Source organism: Pelodiscus sinensis, chromosome 31 (assembly GCF_049634645.1).
Source record: "Pelodiscus sinensis isolate JC-2024 chromosome 31, ASM4963464v1, whole genome shotgun sequence".
Taxonomy (NCBI): domain Eukaryota; kingdom Metazoa; phylum Chordata; order Testudines; family Trionychidae; genus Pelodiscus; species Pelodiscus sinensis.
The window spans coordinates 8,618,504-8,642,706 of NC_134741.1; the positions used below are offsets into that span (position 1 = coordinate 8,618,504).

The 24,203-nt window shown below is 53.9% G+C and overlaps 8 non-coding genes across 8 annotated transcripts; 4 read left to right on the forward strand and 4 right to left on the reverse strand.

Moving 5' to 3' along the window:
• Nucleotides 1-1,085: 1,085 nt before the first annotated feature.
• Nucleotides 1,086-1,168, reverse strand: TRNAI-UAU (transfer RNA isoleucine (anticodon UAU)). The gene has a single exon. It is a non-coding gene; the product is annotated as a tRNA-Ile (tRNA).
• A 1,870-nt stretch (nt 1,169-3,038) lies between these two features.
• TRNAI-UAU (transfer RNA isoleucine (anticodon UAU)) lies at nt 3,039-3,132 on the reverse strand. The gene is made up of 2 exons: nt 3,095-3,132; nt 3,039-3,074 (listed from the first exon to the last, which is right to left on the reverse strand). It is a non-coding gene; the product is annotated as a tRNA-Ile (tRNA).
• Nucleotides 3,133-8,309: 5,177 nt separating this feature from the next.
• Nucleotides 8,310-8,391, forward strand: TRNAS-GCU (transfer RNA serine (anticodon GCU)). Its single transcript has one exon. It is a non-coding gene; the product is annotated as a tRNA-Ser (tRNA).
• Nucleotides 8,392-9,523: 1,132 nt separating this feature from the next.
• On the forward strand, nt 9,524-9,613 carry TRNAY-GUA (transfer RNA tyrosine (anticodon GUA)). The gene is given in 2 exon segments: nt 9,524-9,560; nt 9,578-9,613. It is a non-coding gene; the product is annotated as a tRNA-Tyr (tRNA).
• Nucleotides 9,614-9,834: 221 nt separating this feature from the next.
• TRNAV-AAC (transfer RNA valine (anticodon AAC)) lies at nt 9,835-9,907 on the reverse strand. The gene has a single exon. It is a non-coding gene; the product is annotated as a tRNA-Val (tRNA).
• Nucleotides 9,908-14,117: 4,210 nt separating this feature from the next.
• TRNAF-GAA (transfer RNA phenylalanine (anticodon GAA)) lies at nt 14,118-14,190 on the forward strand. Its single transcript has one exon. It is a non-coding gene; the product is annotated as a tRNA-Phe (tRNA).
• A 7,825-nt stretch (nt 14,191-22,015) lies between these two features.
• Nucleotides 22,016-22,089, forward strand: TRNAT-UGU (transfer RNA threonine (anticodon UGU)). The gene has a single exon. It is a non-coding gene; the product is annotated as a tRNA-Thr (tRNA).
• A 1,635-nt stretch (nt 22,090-23,724) lies between these two features.
• On the reverse strand, nt 23,725-23,806 carry TRNAS-AGA (transfer RNA serine (anticodon AGA)). Its single transcript has one exon. It is a non-coding gene; the product is annotated as a tRNA-Ser (tRNA).
• Nucleotides 23,807-24,203: the final 397 nt, after the last annotated feature.

Sequence of the window (24,203 nt, forward strand, 5' to 3'; positions counted from 1 at the left end):
CAAGGAAGAAGCCTTTTAATAGCTGCTTCAGCACCTTGTCACTCAAACCCAGTATCCCTGCAGGCCCTGCCAGCCTGAGACCTGAGCGAGCAGGGCGGCTGCCCAGGGCTCCGTGCTGAGGGGGTTTTATGAGCCGTCTCATGTGACCTTACCTGAGGCCATGCAGCTAAACAGGAGGGAACCCAGCAGCCAGGGTCAGGGGGAACAGAGGCACTTACTTGTGCTGGGTGAATCCTCTGCTCTGGTGGGAGCAGCAGCAGGGTGGGTGGGTGCCAGGGGCAGGGGTTCCCCATTCCCCCTGGGACAGAGGCCCCTGTGGGGAGGAGATGGGGCAGGCTGTGCTGGCGGAGGCTGGGGGTGGGTGGCTGAGTGGGTTGGGGATTGAAGAACAGGACCCAGAAGCCTGATGCTGAAACTCCCCCTTAATCTGGAGTTTCACACCCTGACGGATCAGAATAAAGTGTCTCAAAGGAGCTACAGCCCCACAGCCCAGCCTAGAGATGGCTCAGCCAGTGGGTTAGAAGCACCGGGACACAGAGAGACTCAGGAGCTGCTCAGAGACAACCACTGGCAAGAAGCAGAACAATTCCACGAGCAGACGACTGGTTCTGGCTCATTTGCTGGGACTTAAGGAGAACAACAAAGTCCTGAGTCTCCTCCCTGTGACTGGCCCCTGCTCAGCCAATCAGAACTGGGACTAGAACTGGAAGGCTGTGTCCACACTGGTGGGCTGTGTCTACACTGACGGGTTATTGCACAAGAAGGTTTACTGGAAAGCGTGGTAAGAGAGGGTTTCTTGCACAACAGCTCTGCTCTTTTCTACCAGGTGAAGTCCTTTTGCACAAGAGCGCTTGCATAAGAGGGCAGTGTGGACACAGGACAGGGGTTTCTTGCACAAGAGAGTATCCATACTGCCATGGATGCTCTTGCTCAAAAGCACAGCTCACACATGGCAGTGTGGATGTTTCTTGCACAAGAAGCTGCCACTGCAAACATAGCCAAAGGGACCTTCAGAGCTAAAGTCCAGTCCCCTTCCTCACAGCAGGACAAAGCACCTGCATCAATGTTTCTCCAAATCAGGGAGTTACCAGGAGTGGAGTTTGAACCCACACGGACACACATCTATTGGATCATAAATCCAACACCTTAACCACTCGGCCATCCTGGTGGCATGAAGCAATGCAGAAGGGTGAAAGTTCTCTCTCCAAACAGCCCAGGGACTCCCTCTCAGAGCATCTGCCCATCCCAACTCTGTGCCAGGGCTTCCCACTGAGAGGCTGAGAGAGCTGTCCCCTCCTTGCCAGTGAGGAGGGAAGCAAGGAAAAGGGAAACCAAACAAGACAAAACACAACATCCGCTGGGATTCCGAGGGACAAAGTCCTGGTGGGAAAAATACCCCCCCACACACACACACAGACCTTCACCCAGTATTTTCCCCACCTTGCATTGGGCCAGCCCCCCATGGATCAAGCCAATATTTCCAGCCTTTGTTTTTACAGCATGGACAGCCAAACCCATTCACAAACTTTTGCCAGACCAGTAGCATTACGTTTACATGTCTGCAGGGCTTGCCATGGGGCTGCGAACCCCGCTCACCAGCCGCGCAGAATCGCACACTGCGCATGCACAGATTGCACTGAGCACCGCACCGGGCTAAAGTCTACTCACCACGGGCAGATTGCCCTAATTGCCGAGCCCTGCATATCTGCATACACATTATGCAAATAAGTGTAGATATCTGCAAACACTGATCTGCTCGCTCCCCCAACCTCGCACGTGCTGGGAGCAGTTTCCCTGGACCCAGGCTGGGATCAAACCCCCTCTGCTGGGAACAGCCCTGGGCCAGATTCCCCTCCTACAGCCCCAGGGCGGCTGCTCTCTGGAGAAGGGGGGGGGTCTCTCTTACCTGCCCCCGCAATGGGCAGGGACTGGGCTGGGGGCACTGCCCTGGGAGAGGTTCCTGAGGAGAAGCTTTCCCCCTCCTGGCAGCCGACACTGGGGGAGCTCTGAGACTCCAGGGCAAAGGCCTCCAGCCCCCCAGGTCCTGGGATTAGGAGGCCCTGGAACCAGGCCCCCTGGAGTAGCATTGTGGCCAGGGGGCTCTGACCCACAGGGGGGCTGGCCCCAGAGCTCAGGGCCTGGGAGTCTGGTCAGCAAGTGAGACTCGCCCGTCAGTCCAAGCTACTTTCTCCCCGGCTGCTGTTCCTGCCTGTCCCGTGCCAGCGCCACACGCAGGCCAGTGGGGCAGGACGGGGGTGTCCGTAGGGCCCTGCTCTCAGTCCGTCCCTCACAGGCCCTGTGGCTGCTCGAGGGCTGAGCCCGTCGCCCAGGCCTGGCGCGGGGATGGAACATGGGGCACGTTTCCCCCTGTGAGCGTGTGCGGGGGCAGGAGGGAGACACACGGCCCGGGTGAAGGTTTTATGCTGGGGCTGGAGGCTTGAGCCCAAGCTGTCGGCCTCAGCGGGACTTGCTCCTCCCCCCACTCCTGCCTTGCTGCCTCCTTTGGCCAGCAGCGCTCAGGGGCAGCCCCCATCACTTCAAGGACAGGAGAAGGGCTCTGGCCTGTTCTCTGCAAAATGCTCAGCCTGTTTCATTTTCTGCAGGAACTAGTGGGATCCAAGCGCCCTGTTCCCCAATGAGAGGTATGTGTCCTCTTCCCCCTTTCCACGGACACAGCAGGCCAGGGGGTTGTGCACCTGCAGTGGCCCCTTCCTACGTGGCCGGGAAGAAAGCAGCTTGGACTGACGGGCGAGTCTCACTTGCTGATCAGACACCCAGGGCCTGAGCTCTGGGGCCAGCCCGGGGCGGGAGGGAGAGGGGGTGTGAAGAAATTCCAGGGGAGGGGGAAGAGGTGACCCAGTCTGCCCCCAATCAATTTTTTTTCTTTTTTGCTAAAACAAGTTTTGCTTCTATTTTCTTGGCGGGGGGGGGGGGGGGGCATGAGGGTTTTTCAAAAATCAAATCAAAAAGGGGGGGAGTGATGCTGAGAAGTTTGGGAACCATTGCAAGGGGACAACCCAGCAGGGACTCAAAGGGAGTGCTGCAGGTGAGGTTTGAACTCACAACCTCAGCATGTCTCCTACAAGTACTGCCTTATAAGTACTGTGCGCTAACCCATTGCGCCACTGGAGCAGACATTTGAAGTGTTTCTTCAAAGTCCTTAGATTGAAAAAGTCAAGACGCACAAAGTGGAATTGAAGTTTCTGCCTGTGCCCTTGTTCTTTCTTTTCACAGGCAGAGCCGGGGGCTCCGCACATCCAGAGACCCCTCCCTCTTCCTCTGTGGTCTCTGAAATAACCCACCCTAGAGGGGCACAAAGCTGCTGGAGGCCAGAGCACTAGAGATGAGTTGCACGTGGGTTAGTGCTCCCTTTGCACGTGAGAGGTAGGAGGATTCACTCCCATCTTCTCCCACCTGCTCGCTGGTGCTCAGGGGTTGGCCCCTTTCCTGCTGCCCCAACTCTTATTCCCACAATGCACTTTGTGCAGGGGCCATTGGTCTTTGTTCCAAGGTGTGTGGCTGGGAGCCAGGACCCTTCCCAAAATATACAACTCCCCCGCCCCCATTCTGCTCACACTCTCTGGCTGCCTCCAGCATGGGCTGAGCTCAGGGGTCAGATGGGCGACCTGCCCTGACGCTGTGATGGCCTCAGGCACCTGAGCACAAGTCTGATCACAAAGCTCTAATGGGCCTCAGACAAGCAAAACCCCCCTTAGTGAACCTCAGGGCAAGGAAGCCGAAAAGCCTGGAGCACAAGGACCTCCCAGCAACCGCCCCAGCCCGTCCCACTGAGATTTAAACTCAGATTGGAGGATTCAGAGTCATTAGTGCTGCCCCTTACACCTGGGACCTAGACAGAAGGCCTGGGGTAGACACCTGGGACACTCAGGTCTCAGTCTGGCCTCTGCTCTCCTGGCTTCCCTCCGGCTCCTTCTTCTCTCAGGACTCTCTGGCTACATCTACACGGCACGTTTATTTTGGAATAAGCTCTTCTGGAACAGTTATTTCAAAATAGCACGTCTACACTGCAGGGAAACCTCAAAATGAGTCTGAGGAGGCTTCCCTAATGTAGACGTGTTACCTTGATTTAGAGCCCCAGGGGGAATAACTTAGAATGGCCCTGGGGAGGGGATATTTTGAAATAGCAGTAGTGGAGCATGTACACGCGCCTCATTTTGAAATAGCTATTTCAGAATAGGCATTTTTCTGCGTACAGTGAGGTCTACAGAAGTTGGAATCAGCCGTCCGTTATTTCAGAGTTACTTCAAAATAACGGAATTGCTGTCTAGACTCTTGCCTTGTTATTTTGGAATAACGGCCATTGTTTCAAAATAACTTTTCTGTGTGGACAGAGCCTCTGTCCTGCCCCAGTTCTGATGCTTTCTGGACAAACTCCATGTTAGGACCAGTCACAATCTGGGCTCAGTGAGGGTCCATCCTACCTGAGATGTGTGACACACAAAAGTCTCCTGTTCCCTGCCCAGTTCCCAACACTGGCTGCAGACCCAGCGATATTTGGTGCCTTGGCTGCTGTCCCTGCTGGCAGGTAGCTGTCCCGCACCTGCAGTTCATCCGCCTCCCAGAGAGGAGGTAGCTCTGTGAGGGGGAGAAGCCGGGGAATTTCCCTGCATGTGTAAAAACCATCACTGCAGGCCCGGGCTGGGGCAGTGCGCTGGCATCCCTCATGTCTGGAGCATCCGCCAGGGAAAAACTGAAACCGTATCAGGAGATAAGGGGCCAAGGTCCCCCCCAGCAGGAGCTATAGGGAATGGGCTACCTCTACTTCTCCACAGCAGGAAATACTGGATGGGGTCCCTCCACCACTCTCCAGGAGGAGCTATGGAGCCAGGGGACCCTCCACCCCCCAGAAAGAGCCAATGGGTGCCATGGGGGCTCACACACAAACAGGTGCAAATGCCCTCAATATTGGTGCCCAGGGAAAAACTCGTTCCGCTCCTGGAACAGGAACAGTGACTAGCAGTGAGGCCCCTCCCTGGCAGCACCGTGTCAGACGGTTTCTTCTTGGCCTGGCACCTCCTGAATGCTGGGAGCAGCTGCCTGGCCCGAGGGGCTGCAGTTCTCTGGAGAGAGGGGCTGGGGCCGGTGGCTGCAGGAAAACCCTTCTGCTGTGTCTGTGGCTGAGCTGCACAAAGGAAGATACAAGATCCCTGGGGGGGGTCTTTGCCGGATGAACGTGCCTGAGGAAAGAAGCTGGAAGCGCAACAGACACACAAAAGGGGACTTAAGACAGTTTGAGTCGCACACACAGCAGGGGGCGCAGCTCAGCCAGGGACTTTATCCACTCACAGAGCTTCACAACTTCTCCACCCCCCCACACTCCACCAGGCAAACTGCCCCATGGGCCTCGCCCGCACCATGCTCAGGGCCTGGGGATTTTCTGTCACTTTGCCAGACCAGATCACTAGCCACCCCCACTGCTCTGGAGTTTCTACCTCTCATGGGCCTTCTCATCCTCAGGCACCGCTTTGTCTCCAGACAGACCCTGCTCTGCTACAGGCACCTCTCTCTCGCTGTCACTCATGGGCCTTCAAGTGCAAAAAACACCCCTTTGTTCTGCCTGTGAATACATGGGCTTTTAGGAAATACACCTGTATTTGCTAGGGAGGGGTCTGAACAGTTTTTATAGAGAGAGAGACAGACAGCCACCATGGATCATCCTTGCCAACTGTCTCAGAGAGCCAAGGAAGGCAAATAATTTGTTAGTGAGAGGAAACTGTCACCCCAGGTGGGACTTGAACCCACAATCCCTGGCTTAGAAGGCCAATACCTTGTCCATTAGGCCAGTGGGGAACACAGAAAACAGTGCCAGCGATTCACCCTTCTAAATGTCCCTTCCTTGGCTTTTAGCTCCTAATGAAGCCCCTTTGAAAAAGCCAGATACACAGGAAGGGCTGATCATACCCCTCTGAAAATCAGCTTTCCATGGGTATCTGTAGCTGGCTCCAAGTCATGGCTTCCCCAGGCTGGCACCCAGGGGCATTATCAGCTGATGTCACACTCCCTTTGTCACATGGGAGTTGGGCTCATCCTAGGTACAGGCTGGTCAGCAGCACCTGCACATACCTGGGCACCCAGGGGAGCAGCAATAAGGTCCTGATGTTAAGAGGAATAAGGGATCTTCCAGAAAAGGTTTATTTTCTGAAAGATCCCTGTCTACACTGGTGCTTTTTTCGGGCAAAGCCCCAAGCTGGAAAAAAGCGGCAGCCATATTCATGCAAATGCCGCGGGGAAAATTTAAATCCCCATGGTATTTGCAATTCCGAACTGTCTCATTAGCATCCCTTTTCCGGAAAAGAGTGCCAATGTAGACACAGCCATTGGGTTTCGAAATTTGCGTAGGTTTTTCCAGAAGGACAGTGCAGTGTAGACATAGCCTGAGTGTTGCTCAGCACTCGTAGGAGACAGGGAGGGACAAAACAGTCTAAAAGCACCTGCAGCCTTTCAGAACAACTGCCAGCCCCAACCCCAAGGACCAGCCCTTCCCTACATCCTTACTGGGGTCTGCTGGGAATTGCCTGGATGCCAGCCTACCCCAGTGTCAGCCTAAGGATTGACTGGTCTGTAAAAGCCACATCCTGGAAATGAGGAAGCAGCTGAAGTGACAGTGATGGGACTTGAACCCACAGCCTTTGAATGTCTAGCTGGGCTCACATTAACCATTACAGCTTAGAAGTCCAACGTGCTTTCCATTGCATGACAGAGCCTGATCGACTACTGACTTTGATATCTCCACTCTCTGCTTTGCAGCATGGCAATTGCTGGGGGTCTGTCGCTTTTGGGAGAGGAGGTAGGAAGAGGGAGGCAGCCACTGAAATTAAAGGATAAGAGCTGAGCTGCAGATGGAGATATTGATCCCACTGCCTCTAGCATGCTAAGCAAGCACTCTACCACTTGAGCTAATTCCCCTGCCTGTGAAAAGAGCTGCTGCCTCACCCACCTTGTTCCAGAGCCCACAACATCCCTGCGGCTGCCCAAAGCTCCTTTCTGAAAGGGCCACTTGTGAGACTGACACCCGTGGGCCGGCTAGCTCGGATGTTTAGGGGACGTGGTGCTCATATCACACAGACGCGTTTTAAGAGCAAGCCCCTTATTTCAAGCTATAACGGGCTCGCTATTCTGATGTCCCTGCATGGCAGGAGGAGGGAGGGATGTTTCGCAATAGCGATTTATTTGGAATAAGTGCTGTGTAGCCAGCCCCAAATTAAAACATAAGCTATTTCAAAATAGGCACATTGATTATTTTGAACTATGGGACGCACCCCTAGTGAGTTAGAGCTGAACTCTGCCCCCAGCTCCCTGCTACACTCACCCACGTACTGACTCCCTCGCTGCCATGGGGCTGTTTGCATTGGCCTCTTCTCTCTGTCGCCAGGCTGCAGCCAGGACTGAGACTCAGGCAGGAGAACGTGACCCGGCTCCCTGCACCTGGGCCCTGCATTTCTCATCCCTTCAGAGACACTTGTTAGTGGAGGAATAAATCACAGTCACATGAGTGTAGATTATGAAACTTTGTAGTTGTTGTTGCCTTGGAAACTCCCCACAGACCTTCCCCTGGGGTCCCGGGCAGCCGCTCACACTGCACAGCTCACTTCGAGATGAGGGTGCTGTGTAGACGTGCCCGTCCTGTTGAGGGCCAGCCTGCTGGGGGGAGGCTCCGGCCACTTCCTTTCCTTGTCTCTCTCAGGCTGTGTCTACACTGCAGGGCTACGTCTACACTGCAGGCTTTTTGCACAAGAGCAACTGCTCTTGTGTAAAAACTTGTAGAGCGTCTACAGTGCAGGCACGTTCTTGTGTAAGTAAATTTATGGTGCAGAATCAGACAACAGGGCTTCTTGCACAGAAGTTATTGCTCTCCCCACTTATAAGCCCTCTTGTGCAAGAACTCGTCAACAAGGTGGCAGTGTGGCTGGGCAACAGCGGTTTCTTGCTCAAGAAAGCCATGTATCTAAAATGCCCATCAGAGCTTTCCTGAGCAGGAAAGCGTCCACACTGCCATAGGCGCGCTTGCAGAAAAGCACTTCTCTTGTGCAACAGCACATGGCAGTGTGGACACACTGTTGGGCAAGACATTTTGCACAAAACAGATTTTGCGCAAGAAGCCTGCGGGGTAGATGTAGCCAGGGGCTGTTTGGGTTTGTTACCAGAACTGAGCTTTGTACAACAGCCCAGGGAACATTGTGAAAAGCCAAAACCTTCCAGCCCTGGGTGTCCCTGGCCAGTCAGCAAGTGGCAGAAAGGTTCCCTGAAGTGCTGACTTCAGGTGATTTGAAACAAGCCCCAGCAGCTCAGATGAGGTGGCCGAGTGGTTAAGGCGATGGACTGCTAATCCATTGTGCTCTGCACGCATGGGTTCGAATCCCATCCTCATCGGGTGTTAGTAGACTTCTCTCTTGCCTCTCCCAGAGGTTTAGTGGCAGCCCTACCTGCCCCACCCCCCTCCCACTGCAGCCACGGGAAATCTCCACAGAGACGCTCCCAAATGCTGCCCTCGGGGAAACCTCACAAAGGAGATTCCAGGCAGCCAGGCCATGGGGGTCTCTGAGATGCCCCAGCCCTGCAGCCTGTCCCACCTGGCTGTTGCCATGGACCCTCTGTGAGGTCACTGCCTCCCAACCAATGAGCTGAGGTGCTGTAAAAGTTCCTTGTGATGTCACTGCTGCCTTGCAGGCTCATGTCCTGCCCCTGGCCAGCCCCTTGGCATGTGTGAGCTGCTCTCTCTGCCCCCGTCACTCAGGGCTGGTTCTGGGGCTCAAGCAGGGAACATCAGAGGCTGCTCAGGGGGCCACATTGCTAGGAATAAGGGATCTTTTGGACAAGGTTTTATTTTCCAAAAGATCCAGTCTAGACTGGCACTTTTTGCCGGCAAAGCCCCAAGCTGGAAAAAAGCAGCAGCCATGTTCATGCAAATGAAGCGGGGGAGATTTAAATCCCCGCTTCATTTGCAATGGCGCTGTGTCTAATCTGCATCCCTTTTCCGCAAAAGGCCCTTCAGCAGCAGCACACGGCTGCCATCCAGCAGGCCCTTCCGGGGGCTTGTGCATCTGAGAGGCCCTGAGGGAGAGTTCCAGACAAGGACACCTGTGAGACTCTCCCCTGGGTGCCCCCACAAGGGCCTTCTATATTTCCCCTCTGTGCCTCCCCCACCACCCACACACACCCTTCCCCTGCCCGCCCTTCCCACTTTCTGCTCCCGCCTCCCCTGCTGAAGACACGTGAGGAGACACGTGAGAAGTGGTTTGTTTTTTTGTGGACCTGCCCTGACCGCAGCCCTAGAGACTCTGGAACAAAGAAGACACATGAGAAGAACCCAACTTTCTTCCTTTTGCTGTGACATGGATGGATCTAGCTCAGGTTTCACTCAAGGGGTCCGTCTGCATGTGAAGTAGCTGTGACAGCACCTGTGCTCCTCTGCCCCTCATCAGCAATGCCACCTACTTGGGGGAGCACGTGCCCCGAGACTTGTAGAAATGACAACCTAGACAAGCCAGCATCAATCAGGCACCCTTTGATAGCTCAGCTGGCAGAGCGGAGGACTGTAGTGTGTGTTTGACAAGTGATCCTTAGGTCGCTGGTTCAACTCTGGCTCGAAGGAGTGATTGTTTTCCCTCCGGCCTGGCCTTAGCAGAAGGTAACCAAGGTGGTTGCCTTGGGTCCATGTCTTCAGAGCCCTCCGCTGCAATTGACAAAAAGATTGTGGGGAGGAGCTGCCAATCACATTTCTTGGGCTGCCCAGGTTATATCCACAAACACAAAAGTTCTTCCCTGGAACTGCCTTGTGGGCACCCAGAGGAACCGCAATAAGAGAAGACCCTGTGGTTCTGCCTGGCTTTGAACCAGGGACCTTTTGCATGTTAGGCAAATGTGATAACCACTAGACCACAGAAACACACATAAAAATGTTTTCTGCTACTGCACTTACGCTTGAGCAAATATTCGGTTGCTAACCCTTTGGCCAACAGAGATTGCTGCGGGGCAAAGGAATTCTCTGTTGTCTATTTTGTGCCCTCGGGAAGGGACCAAACTGAAGGAGGCCGGGCCCCCACCTGGGGACTCCAACCTAAACCCTGAGACCAAGGGGTTTACAAGCCAGAGAATCAAAGTTTGTTGCATTTCACCCTCCCCCAACCCTGCAAAACCTCAAAGGTGACTCTAGAGTCCCAGCGGCTGGTGGAGATGTGCATGTTAGAGCCTCTGCCCACTGAGCTGTAGCCTTCTGTGCCCAGGGAGCCAGACACAGCCAGGGTGGGAAGGCAGGAGGGAAATGGGGAATGGCCAAAATTTGCGAGACAATGGTGTTGTCTGGGACCATACAGTAGAACAGTTTAGAGGTGGGTCTGAGTAGGGCACCGTGGCTTAGCTGGCTAAAGCACTTACCAAATAAACAACAGCACCTGGGTTCAGCCTTTGCTCACATTTACTTATGCCCTTCTGGGACACAGAAGAGGCCTCCCCTGGCCACCCATGGAACTGCTGGTTCAGGAAAAAGGCTGAGTGGAGAAGAAAGAAACCAGAAGAGGTGAGAAGCTCCTGATGCCCACAGACCCTGACTCTCCATGGCTGCAGAGGTTTCACCCTCAGGCTCTGAGCTCCTCAGGAAATCACAAGGATGTGTGGGGCTGGCTTTCCTGTCTCAGTAAGTGCAGTCAGAGCCCTGCCTTGCCAGTGCCAGTCACAGCAGCCTCTGCACCTGCTCCAGGCTTGTGGTTTCCATCTTCCCAACACCCTCCCCACTCAGCCTTTTCCTGAACCAGCAATTCCATGGGTGGCCAGGGGAGGCCTCTTCTGTGTCCTAGAAAGGCAACACAGGGACTTGAACCCAGGATCTTTCATTTATGAGGCAGGTGCTTTAGCCAACTGAGCCATAGTGCCCTCCTCCAAAGGCTTTTTAAAATGACTCTTTATGTTTCCACACAACACTTTTGACTCCCAAAGTGCAGCCGTTCCCCACTCCCCACAGCCATCAAGCCCAAGCGGTGTCTGGCTCCCTGGGCACAGAAAGCTACAGCTCCATGGGCAGGGGGCTTTGGCTTCCTTGCCCATGGGATGCTGTTGCAGGAAGGGCTGCTCAGCAGGGACGGGGTTCACTTGTTGAGGAAGGGAAGAGTATTTGGGTGCAGACTGGCTAACCTAGTGAGGAGGCTTTAAACTAGGTTTGATGGGGGCAGGTGCCCAAAGCCCACAGGTAAGTGAACAACATGGACACCTGGGAGATGGGCCAGAGAGCAGGGGCTGTAACCGCAGAGATAAAGGAGGGACAAGGGACCACTGGGAAGCAAAATCTAATCTGTGTCTTAGATGCTGGTACAGACACACAGGACTATGGGTAATAAGCAGGAAGTTGGTATCACAGGGACGTGGTGGGATAATACACTTTATTGGAATATTGGCACAGAAGGGTAGAGCTTGCTCGGGAAGGACTGGCAGGAAAAAGGGAGGAGGAGACATGTGAACACTTGACACAGGAGTGGACTTGTTGGGACTCTCTGGGTGAGGTTAAAGGGGTAAAACCCCAGGGTAATGTCACACTAGGCGTCTATTACAGACACCTCCCCAGGCAGAAGAGGTTCCTGAGGCTTTTTAAACAATTAACAAAATCATCCAAAGCTGGTCCTAGCGGCTGGTTTCACACACACTCAGCCTCACCTACAGCTGGGAGGCAGTTTGCAGGGAGCTGAAAAGAAACAGAAGAGGGGAAACTGGAGCCTGGCAGAACCAAGTCTTGGGATTCTTCTGTATCCAGATGTGCTAAGCAGCTGGCAGCCAAGCTCCCAAGTGCTGGTCTGTTCCCACCCTCCCCAGACAGGCAAATCCCCTCCGCTGGGTGTTACAGGCTGGACTTTGCCTGCCTGACTTTTAGCTAGGGAACTGCTCCCTGTGAGGCAAATGTGACACCCCTTGCACTGCAGAAACCAGCCCATTGCCTTATGGGAAGAGAAGGAGCCCTTGGAAACAGCCCCTGGCTGGTTCTGTCTGTGGAAAAGAAAGAGCAAATCTTTACCACTGGAGAACGTGGGCATAGATCCCACTGCCTCTCACATGTGAAGTGAGCACTCAATGCCCATGTTCTCCAACTGCAGCTCAGTTCTCATCCCTTATTTTCATTGTCGGGGCTCAGTGACCCCCTCCCTCTTCCTACCTGCTCTCTCAAAAGAGACAGACCTGGCTCCCCTTTCTTTGCCCCCAGCAATTGCCATGAGAGTCATAGAACCATAGAGCTGGAAGAGACCTCCGAAGGCCATCAAGTCCAGCCCCTGTTCTAGAGAGTGGAGATCTCAAATTCAGCACTCTCTGTGGTGACAGTTCCCAGCAGACCCCAGTGAGGGCGGAGGGAAGGGCTGGTTCTTGGGGTTGGGTTTGGGGGTTGTTCTGAAAGGCTGCAGGTGCCGTTAGACCATTTTGTCCCTCCCTGTCTCTACCAGTGCTGAGCAACACTCAGGCTGTGTCTACACTACACTGCTCTTCTGGAAAACCTACGCACATTTCAAAACTCAATTTGTGCAACTTTTTCTGCTGCTTGTTTTGGAAGAGGCTTTTCTGACATTTGGCCTGTGGACACTGGGCAAGTCACACGAGGGAGGCAGCAGGCAGAGCCGGCCCAATACACCAGCCTCCCAGGGCAGGGGAGGCTAAACCACAAGCCTCCAGCAGCTGCCTGGCCTGATTCATCTCCCCTTCCTAGGCTGGCACCAAGGGGCATTCTCAGCTAACATCACCTTTCTCTGTCACGTGGGAGGTGGGCTCATCCCAGGCATAGGCTGGTCAGCAGCAGCTGCACTTACCTGGGCACTAGCAATAAGAGAAGATGTGGGGTTTCTGCTTGGTTTTGAACCAGGGACCTTTTGTGTGTTATACAAACATGCTAATCACTACACCACAGAAACACACTTTGGTGTGGGTGGAACTGGGATGACTGTTTTGTTCCTAGCTCTTTCTAAAAGGGGACTGCACCTTGTGAACACTCCACCTCTTGTTCTCAGGGAAGCCACTAACCTGAGCTGCCAGCTCCTCATTTCCTCACCAGCCCCTTGAGATTTGTAGCTCAAAGCTGGAGCTGCTGTGGAAGGAGGTGAAGCTACAGAAGCTGACGGGGGACAATCAGCGGGCGGAGGGTTATTTTTTCCCCTCGCTGGGCTGATGTGGCTAGAACTGAGGAGAAGAAAATCCTCTTCCCTTCAACTCAGAAGATGGAAATTGCAGTTTGTTCTCTCTCTGGTTCTACTAAAGCTGGACCTCAGGACTAGACTTTTTCTTTCTAAAACCCTGGTGAAAGCTGAGAGTGAATTGCTTGCAGACTGAGAATGTGAGTTAAAGAAGGGCATCACCCAGATGGGGCTTGAGCCCATGACCCTGAGATTAAGAGCCTTATGTTGTTTTGTTAACTGAGCTACCCAGACTGGCTACACCAAGTCTTTTCATGCCCCTATGACAGGGTAGCAGGAGCCAAGTGCTCTCAACTTCCTGACTTGGCTCTTTCTTGCCTCCAGTGGGGGGGTTCTGGTCTGTGGGGAGGTTTGAGCTCAAATCCCCCTCCTGACACACCCACTTCTTTTCCCACAAGGAACGGCCCCATTTCCATCTCTTCACTGACAGGAGAAGGGGCCGGTTTTAAGATTTCTTGCGCAAGAACCCTTCAGTGTAGACCTAGCCCTGCAGTCAGAGTTCAAAGACTGTACCAAGAGGCCGGGAATGACGTCCCTTGTTTCAGTATTTTTCTTCTATACAATTATCAAGCTATATTTAGCTAAGCTGTTTGTGAGTAACTGGCGGGTACCACAGTAGCCCACATCCGCACAAACGCAAACGACCTCACTAGTGGTGCACATTATGAAACTCACTCCTCCCATGGATGGAAAATCTCAGAGGGAACACGGCCCCCCGCCCATCTTCTTCCCTGCATTGGCAGCCACAGTCCCTTTCAGCCACTGGGACACCCCGGGAAGAGAGGCAGGAATGGGGCCAAGTGCAAGTCAGGCTGAGGGGGGCAGGCAAAGCTCATCTTGCCTTGCAGGTCCCCTGGCAGCAGCATCTCTCTTGTATTCTGCTGAGAGAAAAATATGCCTGAGAGAAACATAGGCCTCAGAAAGCTTGCAGCAGTTGCCAAAGTAGCTCAGTTGGGAGAGCGTTAGACTGAAGATCTAAAGGTCCCTGGTTCAATCCTGGGCTTTGGCAGAAGCCTTAGTCAATGTGGCTTAGTCTCTTTTGGCATCTCTCCATCTCTGGCAGGCCAATATCTGCAGTCAGAGTTCAAAGGCTGTATCAAGAGGCCGGGAATGACATAATAAAGTTGATGATATTTCAGGGTTAGAAGTGGGAGAGGGGATTTCATGTCACCTCAGAGATTGTTGACACAGTAGAACAGGGCTCTTGTCTTCAGCTGCTCCCAGCCTTGCGTCTCTGTTTTTAATTCCATGCCCCCAGAAATGAACATTAACAGAGCCTGCCTCGGACTAAATCTGAGGCTTCCCCATACTGAGGACACACTATTTCTATTTTCTTAGACTGGAAGTTATTATGTTGATTTAAGCAATTTCAAAATAGTTTCCAAGCATACACATGCCCTTATAGTCCTGGTCTTCACAACATCCTCTGGCAAGGAGTTCCACAGGTTGACTGTGCGTTGTGTGAAGAAATACTTCCTTTTGTTTGTTTTCAACCTGCTAATATCATGGAGCATCCTTAGTTCTTCTATTATGGGAACAAGAAAAATACCTTTGCTTATTTACAATCTCAAAACAGCCATGATTTATAGACCTCTATTTTATTTCCACTCTGTCTTCATCTTTCTAAGATGAAAAGTCCCAATCTCTCTTCATGTGGCAGCTGATCCAAACCTTTCATCATTTTTGTTGTGCTTGTCTGAAGTTTCCAATGCCAAGGTGTGGGTTTTGGGGGGCGGGGTAAGGCAACCACATTTCCAGTCAGTGCTCAAGTTGTGGGCACAGCACGGATTTACAGAGATGTAATATGATAGTCACTGTCTTATTGTCAAGGCCTTTAAAAATAATTTCTAACATCCCATTTGTGGCTCTACATGGAGTGGATGTTTTCAGAGAGCTCTCCAGCTGTGACTTGTTGTAGGCAGATTTGTTTCCATTTGGTATGTGTGTTACTAATTGTTTATACTAATTATACGGGTTAATTGCCAGACTCAGAGCTCACAGCAATTTTCCATGAAAAGGTGTTTTCCCCTCCCCATCATGGTGCTGGAAAAAGAGTTAGTAACAGAATAGTTAGCCAAGTTTAAGCACTTTCGTGGCTTTCTGTGGTGTAGTGGGTATGATGTTTGCCTAACATGCAAAAGGTCCTTGGTTCACAGCCAGGCAGAAACAGAGTGTCTGCTTCCATTGCAGCTCCCCTCGGTGACCAGGAAAGCGCAGCTCCTGCTGCCCAACCTGTGCCTGGGAGGCTAGGTATGGGGTCAGCTCTTCCTGCTGGCCCAAGGAGGAAGCAAGGCAGGAATGGAAGCCAAGCTGAGGCAGACAGACCAGAAGCTCTGGGATTCAGTGGTTGAGGAGAGTCCCCCCCCCCCCCCCTGCCGCTGCCCTTTGTTCTGCCAAATCCTGTGGGGTGGGGCTGGCTGTGAGGAGGCAGAGTCCTGTGTCTGTCTCAGGGTGTCCCAGGGATGCTCCTTGCCGCCCAGGAGAAGAAGGGGGCTCTGGGTGGAAAGAAAACAAGCAAAGCTGGTCCCAGTGGGCATGAGCTGGTGCTCCAGCTGAGGGAGTGGGGGTTGGTGTAGGTCCCATGGTGTAAGGAACAGCCCTTAGGCCTGGGGAGTCCTGCAAGCTGAGCTCAAATCTCATTGAGACCTGCCACTGTTTGGCTGCAGAACCCTTCCACTCCCACTGCTTTGTCTTCCTTCCCCTTAGGTTCATGAGACCGTTTCTTACCTCACGCTGGGTGTCTGCTGCTCAGTGGGTGGCTGGGATGTGCTGGGACCCTGGACTTGCAGGATGCTGAGGTTTCATGTTTCTTGCTGCTGCCCCTGATGCCCTCTTGTTTGGTCCCAGCAGGTGCCAGGCTCTGCCTCTTGCCCCCGTGGTGCTCAAGGGAATGCGCATCAGGCCAGGCCGACTGGCCAAGGAACAACAGGAGCCCTGTCCCAGGATGGGAGGGGCCAGCGTGTGTGAAGGCGTCGCCCAGACAGGCAGCCCCAGGCTGGGAGGACAGAGCTGCCCCACATCTCTAGTGCTCCTGAGGACCAGGGGGTCCCAGCACAGACACAAGAGCAGCAGCCTTGGCCAATGGTCCCAGGTTTGCAGGGACCGTCCCTGGCTCCCCGCTCAGACTGGCCAGGGGGGCACGATGGTGCTAACAAATTGCTCATGTGGCGCCATGTTCCAGCCAGGCCGTCAGGGAGCGTTTCTTTTGGTGCCACCTGATGCCCATGAATGTGGCCATTGTACCCACCCCCCTGCTTTTCCCCTGGCCCCCGTGGGGCTGGCAGGAAAGAGGCCCAGGGCCAGGCAGGAACCAGGGGAAAGCAGGAGGCAGGAAGAGCCTCAGACTGGAGCCCAGATCCCCTTTCCTCCTCTGGGCACCTTGAGCATGGGGGGGCTGGTGCTGACAGCTCCAAGGGAAGGCTCAGAAGCCACAGAGCAACCGAGGCAGGGCAAGAGGGGGGCAGGCCAGGCCTACGTATGGATGCAGAGCCCTCTGGCTGCCAAACGCTGAGCGAAGGCCCCACCCACCAGATAGCGGGCGGCTGCTGACGCTCTGAGACCAGTGTGAGAAGGGGGCAGGAAAGCAGGTCCAGGCCCCCTCACTCCTGCCCCCACAGACCCAGCCTGCAGGGGGGAGGCTCTGGCCACCTCCTTCCCTCCCCTCTCTCTCAGCTCCCTTCTCCTGGGGGCTGAAAGGGACTCGGATCCCGGGCCCAGCCCCCTTCCTCAGGGGGAGGAGAAGATGTCTGTGTCTTGCCCCCATTGTCACCACTCCACTGATGACTCCAATTCTTGCTGCCTGCAGTGCCCAGGTGAGAGAGGGTCTCTGTCCTCCCACCCTGCTTGAGCTGGTTGCTGGGTTTCTCCTCCTGCCCAGCTGGCTGGCTCCAAGGAGCTCACACGAGACTAGTCAAATGTGCCCCCATCAGCACCTCACCCTGAGCCACAGCCCTTGTGCCAGCGCCGGGTGGGCATTAGCCAAGGAAGCAGCAACTGTCAGGAAGGGCTGGGAGGAACAGGGGCCAGTCACACAAACATGATTTGTCAGGGCCCAGCTGTGGCCAAAAAGGGTGAAATGATCATTAAATAAAGGGGAACCTTAGAAAGGATTCCCTATTAACACCTGGCAAAGGCTGGGATTGAAGCAGGGACCTTCAAAGCTTCAGTTTAACACTCTCCCAAGTGAGCTACTTTAGCTGACACAGTTGGCCTGTAATTATCCTCAGAAGATGGAAATTGCAGTTGGTTCTCTCTCTGATGCTACTAAAGCTGGACCCAGGACTAGACTTTTTCTTTCTAAAACACTGGTGAAAACGGAAAGCCAATTGCTTGCAGGTTGAGAAAGTGAGTTAAAGAAGGGCACCGCCCAGCATGGGGCTTGAACCCACAAGCCTGAAATTAAGAGTCTCATGTGCTTCCAACTGAACTAACCAGGCTGTGTGCAAAAAGTTTCCTAATATCCCATCACAGCATAACAGGAGCCAAGTGTTCTCCACTGCCTGACTCAAGGCTCTTTCTTGCCCCTAATGTGGGGTTCTGTTCTGTGGAAAGGTTTGAACTCGAACCCCACTCCCGACACACCCACTTCTTTCCCCACAAGGAACGGCCCCATTTCCATCTCTCCAGGGACAGGAGAAGGGCTCTGGCCTGTTCTCTGAAAAATGCTCAGCCTGTTTCATTTTCTGCAGGAACAAGTGGGATCCATGCGCCCTGTTCCCCAGTGAGAGGTATGTGTCCTCTCCCCCCTTTCCACAGACACAGCAGGCCAGGGGGCTATGAGCCTCCAGATGCCTCTTCCTACTTAGCCTCCCACAAAGCCGGGGTGCAAAGCTGCTAGACCCCAGCCCTCCCGGGCCAAGCCATGGCAGAGGTAGCAGGATTCATTCCCATCTTCTCCTGCCTGTGCCCTGGTGCTGAGGGGCCGGCCCCTTTCCTGCTGCCCCAACTCTTATTCCCACAATGCACTTCATGCAGGGGCCATTGGTCTTTCTGCCAAGGTGCGTGGCTGGGAGCCAGGACTCAGGACCCTTCCCCCAATCCCCCCTCTGACCCGCTCACACTGTCTGGCTGCCTCCAGCACGGGCTGAGCTCAGGGGCCAGGTGGGTGACCTGCCCTGCAGCTGTGATGGCATCAGGCCCTTCCCGGCCGCCTGCTCAGTCTGGAGATGGAGCTCCAGTGGCCTCAGACACCCAGCAAGAGGAACAAAACTCTCTTTGTTGAACCTCAGTGCATGGAAGCTGAAGCACCAGGACCTTGTAACAACCAGCTGAGTCTTAGTAGATCTCACTGAGATTTGAACTCAGATTGCAGGATTCAGAGTCCTGAGTGCTGCCCCTTACACCATGGGACCTATGGTATGACAGTGCAGTGGGCACCTCTGACTCTCAGCTCTCAGCTCTCAGGCTGGCCTCTGCTCTCCTGACTCCCTCCAGCTGCTTCATCTCCCAGGACTCCCTGTAAGAAATGTGTCACTTTCACCCCTGGGAGCAGCTCAGCCATGCAAAGGGGCTGCCTGGGGCAGGACATTAGCCCTGGAGGGCAGGGGTGGGTGTGGCAGTGACATCACAAGGGCCTTTTGCAGCCCCTCAGCTTATTGGCTAAAGGAGGTTGGGAGGTGATGACCTCATAGAGCGTCCATGACAATGGCCAGGTGGGCCAGGCTGCAGGGCAGGGGCCAGATCAGAGCCCCCCCATGGCTTTGCTGCAGGGAGTCTCCTTGAGAGTTGCCCTTGAGGCCTTTTCGGAGCCTTCTCCTTTCCCACGACTAACTGACCTAGATGACAGACGTCGCTGTGGAGAAGGGAAGAGCCTCCAAGAAGGCCTCTGTAAATGCAGCAGGGGAATTAGCTCAAGTGGTGGAGCGCTTGCTTAGCATGCGAGAGACAGTGGGATCGATGCCCACATTCTCCAGCTGCAGCTCAGCTCTGCTCTTATCCCTTATTTTCACTGTCAGGGGCTCAGTGGCCCCCTCCCTCTTCCTACCTGCTCTCCCAAAAGAGACAGACCTAGCTCCCCTTTCTTTGCCACCAGCAATTGCCATGCTGCAAAGCAGAGAGTGGAGATATCAGGCTCTGTGGTGCAATGGAAAGCATGTTGGACTTTTAAGCTGCAACAAAATACAGGACTATGTAGCACTTTAAAGACTAACAAGATGGTTTATTAGATGATGAGCTTTCGTGGGCCAGACCCACTTCCTCAGATCAAATAGTGGAAGAAAATTGTCACAACCATATATAGCAAAGGATACAATTAAAAAACCGAACACATATGAAAAGGATAAGTCAAATTTCAGAACAGAACGGGGATACCGGGTGAATCCTCTGCTCTGGTGGGAGCAGCAGCAGGGTGGGCGGATGCCGGGGGCAGGGGCTCCCCATTCTCCCTGGGACAGACGCCCCTGTGGAGGCCCTGTGGGGGGAGGGTGGGGCAGGCTGTGCTGGAAGAGGCTGGGGGTGGGCGGCTGAGTGGGGTGAGGATTGAAGAAAAGGCCCCAGAAGCCTGATGCTGAAACTCCCCCTTAGTCTGGAGTTTCACACCCTGACAGATCAGAATAAAGTGTCTCAAAGGAGCTATAGCCCCACAGCCCGGCCTAGGCATGGCTCAGCCAGTGGGTTAGAAGCACCGGGACACAGAGAGACTCAGGAGCTGCTCAGCGACAAGCACTGGTGAGAAGCAGAACAATTCCCCGAGCAGTCGATTGGTTCTGCCTCATTTGCTGGGACTTAAGGAGAACAACAAAGTCCTGAGTCTCCTCCCTGGGACTGGCCCCTGCTCAGCCAATCAGAACTGGGACTAGAACTGGAACACTGTGTCTACACTGGTGGGCTGTGTCTACACTGGTAGGTTATTGTGCAAGACGGGCCACAGTGCCCACTCGCTCTTGTGCAAGTAGTTTTATAGTAAAGTGTAGAAGAAAGGGCTTCTTGCCCAAGAGCTCTTCTCTTTTCTAGCAGCTGTAAGTCTTCTTGCACAAGAGCTCAGGACAGGGGTTTCTTGCACAAGAGAGCGTCCACACTGCCATGGATGCTCTTGCACAAAAACACAGCAGCATGGATGTGATCTTGCACAAGAACCCACCACTGCAGATATAGCCCACAGGACCTTTGGAGACAAAGTCCAGGGCCCTGCCTCACAGCAGCACTAAACACCATCCCAATGAATGTCTCACCAAAGACGGGAAGTTACCAGGAGTGGAGTTTGAACCCACACAGATAAACATCCATTGGATCTTTAAGTCCAACACCTTAATCACTCAGCCATCCTGGTGGTGCTAGGCAAAGCACACATGAGAAAGTTCTCTCCCCAAACAGCCCAGGGACTCACTCTCAGAGCATCTGCCAATCCCATCCCTGTACCAGGGCTTCCCACCACGAGGGCGAGAGCTGACCCCTCCCCACAGCGAGGAGGGAAGCAGGGAAAAGGGAAACCAAACAAAACAAAACCCAACGTCCCCAGGGATTCAGAGGGACAAAGGCCTGGAGAGGAAAATATCCCCCCCTCCTTCACCCAGTGTTTTCCCTGCCTTGCATTCGGCCAGCCCCCAGGGATCAGGCCAGTGTTTCCAGCCTTTGTGTTTACACCATGGACAGATAAACCCATTCACAAACCTTTGCCAGACCAGTAACATTTTATTTACATATCACTGTGCATGCACAGACTGCACTGAGCGCCGCACCGGGCTAAAATCTACTCACTACGGGTGGGTAAATTGCCCTAATTGCCGAGCCCTGCATATCTACATACGCATTATGCAAATAAGTGTAGATATCTGCAAACACTGATCTGCTCGCTCCCCCAACCTCACACGTGCTGGGAGCTGGGAGCAGTTTCCCTGGACCCAGGCTGGGATCACAGCCCCCTCTGCTGGGAACAGCCCTGGGCCAGATCCTCCTCCTACAGCCCGGGGGGGCTGCTCTCTGGGGGAGGAGAGGGGGGTATCTCTTACCTTCCCCCACAAGGGGCAGGGACTGGGCTGGGGGCACTGCCCTGGGAGAGGTTCCTACATCACACCGGCCCTGTGGGAGATTCCCCCTCCTGGCAGGTGGCACTGGGGGAGCTCTGAGACTCCAGGGCAAAGGCCTCCAGCCCCCCAGTCCCTGGGATTAGGAGGCCCTGGAACCAGGTCCCCTGGAGTAGCATTGTGGATAGGGGGCTCTGACCAACAAGGGGGCTGGCCCCAGAGCCCAGGGCCTAAGCTTGCCCAGGCTCAAGCCAAGGGGCTTTCTGTGGTGCCGGGCGGGGGAGGGAGGCCAGGCCCAGGCCGGTGGGAGAAGGGGCAGCACCTGCCAGGGCAGCAAGGGGAGCTGCAGGGAGCAAGACGCGGCGTTTCTGCCTGGATCACTCAAGGGTCCTTCTGCAGGTGAAGCGCCTGTGACACCCCTGTGCTGCTGGGTTCTCCTGCCCCTCCCCTGAGAGGCCGTCCCCTTCGGGGGGCTCTTGCCCTGGCACTCGTCCAAGGGCCACCTGGGCAAAGCAGCCTGCCCCAGGCACCTTCCATAGCTCAGCTGGCAGAGCAGAGGCCTGTAGCGGGTGCTCGGCAAATGTCCTTAGGTGGCTGATTCAACTCCAGCTGAAAGGAGAGATTCTTCTCCCTCCCCCTGGCTGCAGGCCCGGCCTTAGGACCAGGCGGCTGCCTTGGGTCTGTCCCTTTGGAGCCTGGTGCCACAATTGACAAAAAGGTTTTGGGTACCAGCTGCCAATCAAATGTCTTGGGCTGCGCAGGCCTTGAGTCATGGCAAGAGCTGGAGGGGAATGGGGAACGGCTGCACTTTGGAATGGGAAGGGGGTGTCTGGGACCATAAAGTAGAACAGTTTGAGGGCTATTTCTAAGGAGGGCACCATGGCTTAGTTGGCTAAAGCGCCTGCCTTGTAAGCAGGAGATCCTGGGTTCAACTCCCAGTGGTGCCTTGTTGCCAGGTCAATGGGTCTTTTCTTCCCACCATCCTTCAACATGTATCTGGAGTTGTTTTTACCTTCAGTTGAGCTTGGTGGTGCCCTCACAGTGGGAGTAGGATAGTAGCAAAGAGCAGGAGGTGTCCTAGGGGGTTTCATTTAGTGAGGCTTAGCTAGACTTGCTAAATCAAGCTCTGGAAGACGGATTTCAGCAGCAAGCTCCATTTGAGTGAAGACATGGCCTAATGATGCCGACACTAACAGCCCCACTGCTGGTGACTCACAGAGGCTACGTCTACACTAGAAGTTTTCTCCTTAAAAAAATATGTTAATGAGGGACTCAATTGCATGAGTCATGATCTCATTTGCATATTTTCAGCCAATGGGCTTGTTGTGCAAAAACAAGTAGTGTGAACGTTTTTTTGCACAAAGCCCCTTTTTTCACAAGATTCTTATGCCCCCCCAGAAGAGATATCCTGATCTTGCAGAAAAAGGGGGTTTTGCACAAAAAGAAAACTTCCACACTGCTTGTTTTTGCACAACAACCTCAGTGCAAAATCAGTTTGCCAGAAAATATGCAAATAAGATCATGACTCATGCAAATGAGACCCTCATTAGCACCTTTTTTGCTGAGGAAATCCGTAGTGTAGACATAGCCGGAGATTCTGGTGCTGGTCATGCAATAGAAGCACATTATGTTTAAACAGCTGCCGTATGAACGTACCTGAAAGTCACAAGGATCAATGATCTGTGTGAAAGGCAGGTGGCCAGTAATTAGAGCCCCAGGTATGTTGTGTGCACAAGGGAAGGTAGGAATGTGCACCGGGCAGTCTGATAATGGTGTTTAGTGTGTGTTTGTAACAGACTCCATCTCCGCTAGATTTGGGCACCTCCTCCACCAATTGCAATACACACTAGGCTGTTCCTCCCCAGCTGGGTGTGGTTCTTGTTCTTCTGTACAGCACAGCCCGTGGAGACCAGGGACCTGCCATTGGGCTTCCAAATCACACCCTTGTTGAATGGATGGAAACAGAAACCAGACACACAGCGGGTTTGAGCTGGCTCCAGCCGAGGGACGGGTTTGCCTGGTTTATGTGCATTGGCACAGGACAGCAGTAAGAGTTCGTATTCATTTATAGAATCCAAAAAACAGGAACCTAGAATGTAATGGAATTGGAGAGAGAAATGTTTCCATTGAATGGTCAGTTGGATTTGAAGTAACGCTCATATAATTTGTAGTCTATCACTGAGCTACTCTCCCTGATGTTTGCACTGTTAGGAGTTGAGAAGGGAACAAGAGGCTTTTGTAGCCCACACACCCCTGGGCCTGTCTCCATCACTTCTGCCTCTGCCAGGTGAAGGGAGGCCGCTGGGCCCAGCATCTTTCTCCCCAACCAGGGGTGGCTTTTGGGGAGACAGAGGGGCCACTGGAGCTGCTTGGTCCCCTGGCTGCATCCATGGGGAGGTGGCTCTGCTGAAAGCCAGACTGGTTTTCCTATTGTTAGGCAGGACCCCGCAATCCATGTTCTCTCCTGCTTTTGTAGCCTCTGTTGCCTTCTGCAGGTGTCCCTTCTGATGGGACAGGCATGTTCTTCTCAGGGTTTGGGTACCATGTTGCCCTAGGAAGGGGTGTGGCCAAACCACAGGCCTCGCTGTGAGCAGAATTCAAACCTACACAGGGAAACGCTATTGGATTTCTAGTCTAACACCTTAACCACTCGGCCATCACAGCTCTAAGCAACAGCAGGCCAGGGAAACTGGTAAATAATCTCAGTGCCCAGGCCTGACGTCACCTGACCCACAGAATTCACACAGCAAACCATTTCAACAGTCATGCAGAGGAGTCCTGGGTGCTCTGGTCTGAGGCTGCCTTAGAGGTGAGTTCAAGGGGAAACCTCACAAAGGAGATTCCAGGCAGCCAGGCCATGGGAGTCTCTGAGATGCCACAGCCCTGCAGCCTGTCCCACCTGGCTGTTGCCATGGACCCTCTGTGAGGTCACTGCCTCCCAGCCAATGAGCTGAGGTGCTGTAAAAGTTCCTTGTGATGTCACTGCTGCCTTGCAGGCTCATGTCCTGCCCCTGGCCAGCCCCTTGGCATGTGTGAGCTGCTCCCCCTCTGCCCCCCTCAC